This window comes from Thrips palmi, unplaced genomic scaffold (genome assembly GCF_012932325.1).
Source record: "Thrips palmi isolate BJ-2018 unplaced genomic scaffold, TpBJ-2018v1 HiC_scaffold_15, whole genome shotgun sequence".
Lineage (NCBI taxonomy): Eukaryota > Metazoa > Arthropoda > Insecta > Thysanoptera > Thripidae > Thrips > Thrips palmi.
The window spans coordinates 5,363,893-5,376,087 of NW_023144624.1; the positions used below are offsets into that span (position 1 = coordinate 5,363,893).

The following is a 12,195-nucleotide window of genomic DNA, read 5'->3' on the forward strand; positions in this document are numbered from 1 at the left end:
CACATATTTGAAGAAATTTGACAAAAACAACAAAATTGGCGAAATAAGCTGACATCCAACTTCTTCAGTTTTGACTACCACTTTCATCATTCTTCCGAAACGGTCCAGGTGCATTGGAAAGCCGGCAGGGAGATGTTATCCATGCCGTTTCTTCGGTCACATTTTTTCCCCGCCCTGACCGACACAGGGTGAAGCAGGCCCACCCCCTTTTTTGAATGTCCACCCCACCTTGCGTGATGGACGTTACGGCTGTAGCTGTCCTCCCGAACAACTACAAGAAGGCCGTCTCGGGTTGTACAATGGGCCGGACTGCGTGTTCGACCCTCCGGAAAACCCCGAAAAAAAAACGTCCCTGGAGCACCTTGTGTTGGGTGCTTCAATTTTCGGTGAATGAAGTAGGAGAGGAGAAAAAAAGGGAAGCAGATCACGATTTTTAGAAAATTGGTAAATGACAGTGTATTACTGTAACTTTTTTTTACAATGAATGGCTTGGATCTTCTTGACGAAAAAAATGCAGGTTTCTCCAGTAAGGACTCCAGTCTGAAAACATAAAAACAAAAACGAAAAAAAATTAAAGTTGGAAATTCAATCACACTCATCTCTAATTCTTCCAAAAATGTACAAGTCGTTCCCGGCAGCCTCCCCTAGCGGTGGTGCCCGTATGTCTCCGCGGCGTGCGTGGCCCCACGGCGCGCTGGTCTGTCCGCCGCGGAGGCTGCGTGGATGGACCTCCAATTTCTTATCCGGAGTCATAATTTCCGTTTTTATTGGCGCGCGTGCGAGATGGCAGTTACATTTGAATATGGCGGGGGCCTTAATGGGGTGCATGCGTCTCTCTCCTCTCTCTCCCTCTCTCTCGCACCCCCGTGCCGGCGGCCGGGCGTCTTGATAAAAATAGTAGTCGCGCTGGGCGCCCCGCCGCGACGCCATGCGACGCCATGCGACGCCATGCTCCTCCTGGAGGCCACGCGGCCACGCCCCGTCCGGATGGGGGTTCCATAAGTCAGGAGGCTGACTCCGAAGCCTTTGGCTCCACTAACCGGGCTCTTTGTACCCAAAAAATTTAACTGTGTGTTTTATATTTTAAAATGGATGCAACATCGGCAATGGTGATGACGTTCGCGAATATGATTTGGTTTCTTCATAGTGCAACGTACCCCTTTGCGACTCCGCGGGGCGCAACAACCTCTCTAGCCGCTGGCCCGGGGGTGAGACTGCCAAGACCGCCTGCGGACGCCCCGCCGGCCTGCTCAGCATTTCGGCCCGAATAAATAAACAATATCAGAAAACAGATATATGTGTTAAACGACCCATACGGCCGTTACCGGGGCCGTATACAAGCAGCCCCCCGCTATCCAGCATCCAGCCAGCTCGTGTGTGTGTGTGCGTTCGTGCGCGCGTGTGTGTCTGTGTGTGTGAGTGTGAGCGGGAATAGGCGGGATTCGCTGCGGTAACACCCAATAGTCCATGTATTCTAATCTAACTCCGCGCCGCCACTCGCGCTCTAAATCCCAATCCACATAAAGCAGGGGATAGTAGCGTGCCACGGCTCGCCACGCCGGCTTGGCGCGCTTTTCCAGCCCCAGGCTCCAGGGCTCCAGCGGCCGTGCTCTGGCGCGCTGCGCGTTTCGGCCAATCCCGAAGCAGCCTTTTGCCCGCGCCTCCGGCAGCTTGTGCACTCATGCAAGCAAAACATTTGTAGGAGTCGTTAACGCGGTGCTGATGAAGTGAAATTCGCGAAATTCCTTTCTCTCGCAGACTCTCTCTGTCTCTTCTCTCTCGCTCTCGGGCCAGTGTTTGCACGGCCCTTTCACATGAATACTAATTCGCACACCCTCATCGCGGCCATGAGGCAGAGCGAGAGAGAAAGAGAGAGAGGGGGGGAAAGGCACCCCTCCGTCGCCCTAAAATATATGTTTGACAGCAAGGGTGGAACCGAAAGTGCACAGCACTGTAATCCAATTGCTGTGTTGATGGAAGCTCGGATGCTTGTGCACGTGCGTTTCGGTTCAACCCAATGGTCGTCTAGAATCCTACATTAAGTTATTGAAACTTCTTTTGAAATGGTGAAAAGGGTTGGTCCAGGTAAGGGCAGGACTGGCCTTGTCCGAAGTCCCCGCCCACCGTACTGCCCTCTGGCGAGGCTCTGGTGAGGTTCATTCCAAGTCCCCGCCCCGCCTCACCCCGCCCCGCGCTGTCGCGCACCCTCCCCATCTCTGCTATCTCTCCATTCTCGCTAGGTCGGCAGAATGTTGTAATGACTGAGATACTTTAGCTACCCCCGGAATGGATGTCGCCCATTTGGGCCCCACCGCGCCTCGCCCTGCCCCGCCCCACCCCGCCCCACCGCGCCCTAGCAACCCTTCCACCCCCAAGACGCTGGCCTCGGGCTTCTCTTGGATTCGCCCGTTCCCCTTTTCGTCTTCCAAACACGTCCTCTCCGCCCCTTCTTGTGCAAACACCCCGCCGCGCCCCACCCCACCCCCGCCGCGCACCACCAAGCCGTTTCCTTCTCCTGAATGCTACTTCGAGGTCGTTTCGCCAAGTTTTTGTAATTCCGAAAGATAAAGTTTCCCCTCCTTGCGCCGCTTTTTTTTTTCTCTTCGCCTTGCTTCCGTTTGGAATGGGACGCGCGCAATCGCGCATGGAAATTGTAAATTCGTATCTGCGGCACTCCGGACTCGTTTTACTGCGAGAAAAGTATTTGGCCGAGTCGATGGCAGAGCGGCGCGGCGCAGCCAGTGGCAGCGGGTCGCCAGGCTTATGCCGCCCGCTTTACACACTGCCGCTGGAAACTTACTCTTTCGCAGGAAGCGATCAGCCGGCGATATCTCGGGGCTGGAACGGCTGGAACGGCCGGGGAAAGTGTCCAACTTTTGGGGAACGGCCGCGCGGTACCGGTGGAGATACGCGTGCTGCCGGAGTGATCCACGCCGCAGCAATTGAAACGAAAAACTTGTCCCGGAGACAGTTTTGTTTTTGTTTGTCTTTTTTCGCCGCGCTGTGCCCTTTGCTTTTCGTATTAAATTTTCGTCAAAAAGTGCTCAGTCTTCGCTGCCAATCGAGGAGTGGGCCCTCCTCGGGGGCTGTCTAGTGGAGGGGGATCTGAGGCGCCTTGCGCGTGAAGCGCCGCCGAAACGGCCCGAAACGGCCACTCAAATTAGCCCGATGATGTTTTTACAACGCGAGGAATGACCCGTGGGTGAGGGCAGGGCTGCAGGGGCTGTAGGGGCGCAGTAAAGAATCACTTGCCTTGCCCCGCCCCGCCAAGCCCCGGCACGCTCTGGCCGAGGAGGTCCTGACCAGGTCGGTACCGATGCACAGTGTGCGGGGGACTTGATGGCCCATCAGGCGATCGTCACGAGCAATCTGGGCTCCCCTCCCTCCCTCGCCACTTCCTCCTTTTTTCTCCTTTTTTCGTCGACGCTTACAAGTCAGTAGATGCTCATTGAATGCCCCATTCACGCGCGCACTCGCACATACACACAAAGAAGGCTAACCCTTTCGAGAAATTCATGTCGAAAAGAAACAGTGGGAACAACTCAGTAATACTGAATTCTCACTGTTGGAGGGCTCAAAGAGGTACTCAAAATGTATTTCTTCCTCTTTCAAGGCTTAGCTGAAAATACGCAGACAGACAGACAGACAGACAGACAGACAGACAGGGGTGGAAGGGGCCTGTGCAGGGCCCACCCTCTGCAGGGGATGAGGTTGATCTTGACATGTCCCACTCCTCCCTCCCGCGGGCATCTCACTGCTCAGCCAGTGCCCGTACTACTTTCTCCACCACCCTCACCCGCACGCACAGCCAGACTTGCACCCTCCTCGTCTCGCGCTCCATTCCACTGATTGTTGATGGTCTGTTGCCGGGCGTGAAAACCCTTCGGAGCTGCAATGAGGGTTTTCTGGAATTGCGTGCCGAGGTTTATTCCGAAACGCCACACTGTTGCGAGGTGGCCGAAGGTCTTCAGACATTCGAGCGGGCATTTTCTCGCCATATGAAGCCCACGTTCTGGGGCGAAAGAGCAGGTAAAGGGAGCAGGACGGGCCGTTTGGTTTTTAGAGAGCATGCATTGAGGTCGGCCCGGAGTCAGACAAAGGCCACACTGCATTCATGACTTTCTACGAAATGTCAGCAGCAAGCCAGCCGGCCGGCCCATTGACAGGCTAACCTTTCCTGCAGCCCTTTTTAGGCTGGAACGAAACGCGCACAATGTAAAAAGGAAGGCGCAAAAAAGGGCAGAGAGGGAAAGGCGGCGGCGACTGTGTTTGTCCGTCACTTCCTGACTCGCAAATGAGGCTGCGGACACCACGCATAAATCTACGAGTCTCCACCAAATCGACGGACCTTTCGGTGGAAAACGAGTTCTGGAAACAAAACACAGTGCCCACTTTGACACCGTGCATCCTTGATCCAGCCAAGCTGGCTCGCGGAACCGCTGAGTCTGGAGACTGGGCAAGCCGCATTCTGCTCGGAAACGGCGGTTATTTCTTGCCGGGTACTGCCCCCATGCGGTGGTCTGAAAGGCGGGCCCCTCGACATCCTCTCTGAGAAACTCGTTCTGGCCATTCCAAAGGTCACGCCGGGCACGCCGGGCACCAATGGGACGCCGGGGCGGGGCGGGGCGCGGCGGGGCGTGGCGGCGCGCGGACCCGTTTGTCAGGTTGCTCCCGGGGATCAAGACGTCATGCTGGTTGTTGTATTGCGATAGAGCCATCATTTATGCGCTCCGGCGTATTGTCGGGGCACGCCGAGAGAGTGCGTGTGAGAGAGAGACGCAGCGCGGTGCGTGTGTGTGTGAGTGCGAGTGGCGGCAGAGAGAGAGAGAGAGAGAGGGGGGGGGGTAACTTTGTTTATTCGAGCACCAGCGGGCGGGCGGGGCCCAAGCCAAAGATATGGCCGTCTCCAGGAGCGCGAGCAACGCGAGCTCCACGGAGGAGGAGAAGAAGAAGGAGGATAACGCAATGCCGTACCTCCGGCCTTTGTCTGTCTACGACTCAATTACCAGGTGGCTTCCCTTCGATCGCCAGCTGACTCACCAAGGCGGAAGGTTGATTCGGTTTGGCGCGCTTTTCCGTCCGAGTTCGCTTTGGGGTCGACACCGCCTGGTCTGGTCGGCACCACGACCTGGTCGGCGCGCAACTGACACAACAAGCATGGCCGCGGAAGCCTTGCCGTCCGCGGCGACGATTTCGGCGGCGGAAGACAAACAGGACGCGACCGGAAGCCGACGATGCCGAAAGCCCGCCAGCGGCTGGCTGGAAAAGCCGGGAAAAGCAGAGCGGGTGCGGCTTGAACTGAGCGCTCTGCACCCGCTCCGATGTTATCGGCTCCCGGTCCGCCACTGTCGGGCCTCCGTCTTCATCGCCTCTCCAAACAGGGATGGACACCTGGACCATGGTCGGAGGAAAATCTTCTCACAGCAAGGTTTGCCACCTCGGGGCCGCGGGGCGAGGGGCGCGCAGCAAGGCAGCAGGCCGCAGACAAAGGCGAATAAAGGGCTGCAGTTTGGCGAACGGCGAACTTTGGGCGTGTGCTGGCCGTGTAGCATCTGCTTGCGCAGCACAGGGCGGGGCGCGGCGGGGCGCGGCGGGGCGCAGGAGCCCACATGGTGCGCTGGCGATTTACGCCGCTGCCGCCCATGCTGAAATTGCGTGTAAGTCATCACTACGCCGCCTCCGCCAAGTCCGCCCGCGCCACACGCCCACTCGCTGCGTCCCGCTGCCGGCTGCGTTCGGGTGCGGGAAGTAGAGAGGAGTGTTTTCGCGACGGCTGCTTTGCTGTTTCAGGTGAGAGGCGCGCGATCCGCCAGTCGGAAAGGGTAAAGACTGCGCCAAGCTGGCTGCGGTAGTTCGCGCTGCCGCCGCGGCCGAAGGGGTGGCAGCACTGCGCAGCGGAATTCCTGCAGCGTCGGGTTCACACCCCACCCAAACTGGCACGGTTTGCACCCGCGTTTTGAAAACAATAAACCCCGTTCAACAAAGAAAAACTTTCCCTAGATTTATTTATCTACTTATTTATTGCTCGCAGCCAAGACGGTCCTCGGGATTCATTAAAATGCAATCCACGGCAAAAGCCCTCTCGCTGCGGGCGGACGCGGAAGGGAACGAAAAAAAAGGATGAATGTGTCTGTCGACGCTGCGAGCTGGAATTTAATTAAGCTTTTTCAATATTCCCTCATCGCGCGGGACTGCAGAGGCAGCAGTTGCAGCGAGTCGGTGCATCCGTCACCCAAATGGCGCGTTATTTGAATCCGCCCCCAACGCGCTGGCACCTACAAAATTAATTTATTTCCAACGTGTGTTTCACTCTATTTGAAACCAATATTTTTATAGGATCTGCAAATCAGGGCGTTCACAACAGTTGCTTCCCTTTTGGCCTTCCTCCATCTGCATGAATTAAGGCGGTTTAGCGCGCCGCCCCGCACCCGCATTAACACAAGATAGCCTTATGGCGTCGGAAGTATCCCCACTAAAGGGTTATAATCCTTCTGGGAAACGCCGTACGAATGGCCACTCCATGTTTCCACACCGCGACCAGCATCCATCCCCCGCCCCCGGGTGGGTGGCTGCTGGCGCGCGGCCGTGTGTGTGTGTGTGTGTGTGTGTGTGTGCTTTCTCTCTGTCTCCCTCGTGTGTGTGCGTGGCACGCGTGCGCCATCGCCGGCAGCACGTGCTTCCCCGTGCGCTGCACGTCGCCACTGCTTTTGGCGGAAGACCTCCCACACTGCCATAGTATGACCAAATTAAAACAGGATTAATTTATCCCGCTGGATCATAGTTCCGATTTCAAGTTGAGGTTTTGAAAAAACAAACCAACAAAATGCGTAACCTGCGTAACACCTGCGTAACTGACCGTTTCCCCGGTGCTACAGTGGCCACTGCTCTGTACCTTTCTCTCTCTCTCTCTCTCTCTCTCTCTCTCTCTCTCTCTCTCTCTCTCTCTCTCTCTCTGTGTGTGTGTGTGTGTGTGCCCACTCGCGCGTTGCGCCCCACCCCCGCCCGGGGGCAGGCGAGCCGAGGCAAGCCGAGGGCAGGCAGGGTGGCGTGCCGGCGAGGCGAGCCCGCCTGACTGACTGCTCCTTCTACAGCTCCCCAGGGCCCCGTTCCGGGTAGACTTGGCGCAATTCAAAATGTCTGCTCTCTGGCGCCCCGCGAGGCCAAGGCGAGGCTCCCCACAAGAGCATTCCCCCCCCCCTCCCCCCACAGCCACCTCTCGCTTTCCCGAAAGGGGGAGGAAAAAAAGAGAGAAAAAAAGGAGGAATCTCGAGTCCCGCCCTTCCATAAAGGTCACCCCTACATGATTGCGAAAGCGGCGGAAATGGGAAATTGGGGGGAAAACAAACGAAAACGTCGCGGCCCGCGACGGGCGACGAAATGCCAGGCGGAAACAGTCGACCGTCTTTTCCCCGCGCGAATTTGGCGCCAAAATGGGTGGTGGCTTGGTGCGAGGCGAAACAACGGCACTCATTATCAGCTACACTAGAGCCCGGCTGCCTGGCCGGACTTAGCCGGCCTGCACTAATGTGCGCGGCAAAGCCGTCGGTAAGTCCGGGCGAGGCCGCCGCCGGAGGCCGCGTGGCCCGGGGCTTCCAGGGCCTTCCGGCTGCGCTCCCGCTCCATCTTTCGAAATCCCCCAGAAGCCGCGCGACTTCCGACCCTCCGCCGTGAGCCCTGCGGCCCCGGACTCGCCCGGAGTCGCGCTGTGACCAGCGTGCCGAAGCAAAGACCGGAGTCGCAAAGTTTTGGGCGTCACGTGGGGGCAGCGCGGGGCAGTGCCCGGCAGAAAAAGAAAAAAAAACTAGCTTTCCCGCCAAAAACAAACAGTTGTTTATCGGACGGGGCGGCGAATGGCGCCGGATTAACAAGGACGGGATTACAGTGCATTTCCTTTTCCTCTCATCGCAGTAATTCACCGCTGATCCAATCAGAGAGCTGGCTGCGTAACGACGGCCCTGTGGGCGTGGGACACACCAACCCTTTCGTTTGCTCTTGTTGTTGTTGCTGGCCGGAACGCTCCCGCGGCCGCCCCTCTTGTTGTTGATGTTGTTCCGCCCGCAGGTCGCCGGGGAGATTCACGCCGTGTGTGCGTTGGGGGCGAGAGGGGTTGCCGCTCCCATATCAAATAGATAAACCACTGTAATGCGTATGTCTCCGCGCGCGTGGCTGGTGTTGATGAGAAATTCAGCATGAGCCAGCTCTTTTTTTGAAAACATTTTTCTGAATTATTGACACTGTGACCGCACCCAGTAAAAATCTCTCTCTCTCTCTCTCTCTCTCTCTCTCTCTCTCTCTCTCTCTCTCTCTCTCTCTCTCTCTCTCTCTCTCTCTCTCTCTCCGTGACAAGGGCTCAGCCCCTGACTTCCCCCCCACCCGGCACGTGTCCACACCATCCAGCGGGCCGGGGAATGGGCAGGCAATGGCGTCCATTCTCATCGCAATAAATTTCAGTTGCATTTTTGTTTACAGGCTCCAGTCTAGCGGAAACTTGAGAAGGCTGCGCGCGACCCGCGCCGTGCTCCCCCACCACTGGCAGAATGAGAGAGAGAGAGAGAGAGAGTAGCGGAGTTATGGCATCCATTGTAAATTGAACGGCTGTTCACTTGGATTGTTTGCGCCGGTGATTTCGAGTGGACGCGATTGCGTTCTTATTGGAGGGCGACGCTTGTTCGCGGCGCTCTCTCTCATTGGCGCGGCCCGCTCCCCTTCTCCTGCCGCGTTGCGTCGCGCCGTCTCTGTCGCACTCACGGGGCGTCCCGTTGGGGTGCGAGAGAGACAGAGCGACGCAACGGTGCTCGCTTTGAGTTATGGGTGAGTATCACCTCGGCCGCCCCCGCCAGAGGAATTGCCCGGAGTGAAGCCTGCTTCGCTGCAAAGTCAGTTTGCCGCCACAGCGGTTCGTTTATCCCACTGCTCCGACCAGCGCAACACCGGCCGTCGATTTACTGCATGCATCTCCTCTCCCTCCCTAAAAATGTGCGCAGTAATTATTCCCACGACCGCTGAAGCGTGACGCGCAAAAATTAGCGAGACTGGCGGTGACGGTTCGCGCTTTTCCCCCCACGGCACTGTAGGAGTGTCGCAGAAACATGTGAATAGGACCCGCGATGAGAATCTATTGGTCCGCGATAAGCTTCGCCGCATCGCCACGCGCGCCGTAATTTTTTTGTCGCTTTCTTTTTTTCGGGGAAAAGTGCGCACATTCGACACGAGAGTGGAATCCAATACGCACGGCGGCGGCTGGGCCGCTCTGCGGGGTCAAAAAGGCGCGATGCACGCGGTGCTCGGTGGGCGACTCGCAATGAAAATGACGCTGGTCACCAAGCCGGGGGGCTTGGCCACGGCCAGGACGAGAAGCGGCAACGCAGCGGGCCTGCTGCACAAAAAGGTGAGGGATGGAAGGGGAGGCCCGCGTCAAGGCCACGGCAAGGAGTGAGGTCATCCTGAGGGACGGCCGCCACGCAACCAAGTCCCTGCACAGTGTCCCTGCGCCGCGTCGCCGCATCGGCACCGTTAGGTGCCCGTGCACCTGGAGATGACGAAGGAGCTCGCCGTGCAGGAGTAGCGCCCCGCGGCGCTGCCACGCTGGCTTGCGAAATCCAGCCAGCAAGCGGGCCAAGAAAACTGACTGGTGTGGTGAACACGGCCGAATGATTTCTATCATTTTGCAATGTTCACAAGACTCTAGACTTTTCATCAACTGGACTTGGCTACGGAGGCATGCAAGCGCGCAGTTGAATTTTACTGCAAGTTTGTGCCGCATTATTTTCTTTTAAATTTCCCTCCCTTATTTTTCGAAACCTCGCCGCGTGCCCGAAAGGGGCGGGAAGCCTGCCGTGGGACGTGAGGAGACGGCCCCAGCTGCGTGTCGGCACGCCGGGACGCTCGCACGACCAGGAAGGCGATACCGCTGCCGTGCCGTGCCGCAGCCTCTTCTCCGATTTTATTTCTGTCACCGTCCTTGGGCGGCTGCAACAAATCCAGAAGGGGAGGCTCCGCGCGGCGTTGTCGGCTCGCCTCTGCGATTTACGGCTCGGATCGCTCGGATAGGAATGTGTTGCACCGAGCCGGATAGCTGTTGCGTGCAACAAGCTCCAACCCGTTGATGGTTTGTGAAGAATGCCACGTTTCATTTCAATTCCTGGCCGTGCTGGCGGCGGCTTGGTGACGGGCTGCGGTGCGTTTTTACGGCGTGCTGCCCGCGAGCGTGCTCAATGCCAGCACTGCGGGGCTTACCGCGCGGATGAATCAGAAGCAGGGCTGCTGCTCTGATTACTCACTGAAAATTAAAGCCGTGTTTTACTCGCTTGTGCCAGCGGCCCGCCCGGCTACTGCGCCCTGTACGGAGCGGAGCAGTCCCGCGCTGGGGCAGAGCCGGGCCACGCGGAGTAATTGAAAACCGCTGAGAAGTAATAATAGTCGCGCTGCATTCATTACGACGACGGCCGGGAGTGAAAACTACCCCGACGGCCATTCGCACACCGACAGGTCAGCCTGTTCTATTAGTCCGAAACGCAATTTCCCTGGTGCCACTTCGGAAGCTGCCTCTAGAGGGCGAGTGGGAGGGGCGGGGGCGGGCTGACGGACGGCCCTGCCGGGGCAATAAATACATTAGTCTCTGCCTAACGGCCGCCGGTGGGGTGGCCTGGTGGCTGTGCACTGCAGGGCCACTGGAAGGGGTTGCAACACACCTTCGCGGCGCCCCAGCAAGTGCAGCCCCGTTTCTTTCCAAAAAACTCAAAAGGTAAGATTGGAAAGTGCGAAGGGACCGCGGACACAGACACCCATCTCGCGTCTTCAGTTCAAGTGCCCTGCCAAAATCTACTCCCCTTATTTTTCCCCTTTCCAGGGGAACGGTCCATTTTCTCTCACTCGCACTTTACGATCGTGTTTGCGTCGTTGGACGTGAGAGTCGTGCTGTGGGCCGGGTCGGGCCGGGTCGGACCGGCCGCCGCCCCCACCCCATCCATCCCCCGGGGCGGGAACGGACATTCTTTGATCGGAACGGCGTCTAATGGAGTGAGAATTGAGATAAAGACCATTCCAGTCGTTCCAGAGCGACGCCCGAACCTCCCAATGGGGTTCTGGTGCAGCGGCGGCGGTGGCGGGGCCGCCCCGCGCACTGCAGTATTGATCAGACCGACTCGCTAATGGAGGCTGGCAGACGGGGAACCTCGGCCTTGACGAGCTTTTCTCCATTCTGCGGGGGAAACTCGTCCGGGAAAACGCTTCCAGCCGCGAGGCGGTGTCGTCGGCGTCCTGGCGGTGCGACAGAAACAGCTGATGCCGCGGCGTGGCAGCAACAGGACGGACGGGCTGGCCGTGGCGCGCACGCCGTGCGGCACGCCGTGCCAAGATGGCCCCCGCGCGTTGCCATGCCGACGCAGCCTGCGCAGCCTGCGCAGCCTCACCGCAGTGCAGCAGCGCCAGCAGCGGCCGCCGGAGTGGGGGGAAGAGCGAGGCGAGCGAGGCACTGGCAGGGAGGGGTGGGGGGGCGGTGAAGAACGGCGCGACCGGTTTCGGAGGGAGATTCGACAGCAGTAGGATGAAGAGGGGAGGGGGAGGGGAGGCGGCGTGGAGGGGGGGGGGAGCCACAATACAGCGGATCGCAATGGGGTGCACGATGGTCGCTATGATTGAGGACCCTTGTCGTCGGTGCGGCAGTGGCGCGGCTCCCCCTCCCGCGCGCTAGGGTGGCCACACGTCCCCGACGCACCCGCCGCGCACCGCGCAGTGCGGCCCGCCGCCGCCGTGCCGGCCGTCGCGGCCGTCGGCAACCCTAGCCGGGCAGCTCGTTGGCTTGATTGCAAGACGGCCCTCGTGATGACAGCGGCCGGTCCATTGGTCCAATCCATACCGAATGTAATGTTTGCAGTGTGCACCCCGACCGACCTTGAGGGCGATCCTGGAAGATTACAAGAGAGTCCCTCGGGGGAGAGAGACAGAGAAGGACGTACCTCCGACCGCAGTGTTTACCCAAGCAGCCCCCGCGCAAACACGCCCAAAAAATGAAAATAAAAATCGCTGCTAAATTTTAGGCTGGAATTCCACGTGAGTTGCAGGCAGTGTTTGACGGTTATGGTCATCATGGGGCTTTTGGCCTCAGTCTGGCCGGACAAGCGGCGGGGCTGCCGCGCTGGCGGGCCGAATATATGACAAACGTTACGGCCAGATGGGTTTATAATCCCCATAAAG

At 58.4% G+C, this 12,195-nt stretch overlaps 1 protein-coding gene across 1 annotated transcript in view; it reads right to left on the reverse strand.

The window, feature by feature from the left end:
* Positions 1 to 483: 483 nt before the first annotated feature.
* LOC117641111 overlaps positions 484 to 12,195 on the reverse strand; it is a 192,144-nt gene continuing 180,432 nt past the window's right edge. The window contains exon 8 of the mRNA XM_034378224.1: positions 484 to 540. The gene's annotated coding sequence lies outside the window, so the exon portion shown is untranslated. The remainder of the gene's footprint in view (positions 541 to 12,195) is intronic.